This window comes from Penaeus monodon, chromosome 22, assembly GCF_015228065.2.
Source record: "Penaeus monodon isolate SGIC_2016 chromosome 22, NSTDA_Pmon_1, whole genome shotgun sequence".
NCBI lineage: Eukaryota > Metazoa > Arthropoda > Malacostraca > Decapoda > Penaeidae > Penaeus > Penaeus monodon.
In genome coordinates this window covers 42,239,591-42,239,864 of record NC_051407.1, presented here as the reverse complement: position 1 = coordinate 42,239,864, position 274 = coordinate 42,239,591, and positions in this window count along the sequence as shown.

Sequence of the window (274 nt, the reverse complement as noted above, 5' to 3'; positions counted from 1 at the left end):
ACTAATACAGTAATTGGTATAATATGTATGATTTTCAAGGACACAGCTTTATTTAGAATATATAAAATTTTCAGTCGCTAAAGCTGTTATGAAACCAATGGCCGATGGCAAAAATACGTATAGTTTAAAATAAGCGGGGAAGGAAACGCTACATTCAAATATGACATTACTGGAATAACATTAGCCTGTATATATTTTCTTGAATTTAGAAAAAAATAAAAATAAACCACAAATGCGTTATCATTACCAAATTCATGTACCGCATTAATGAAAC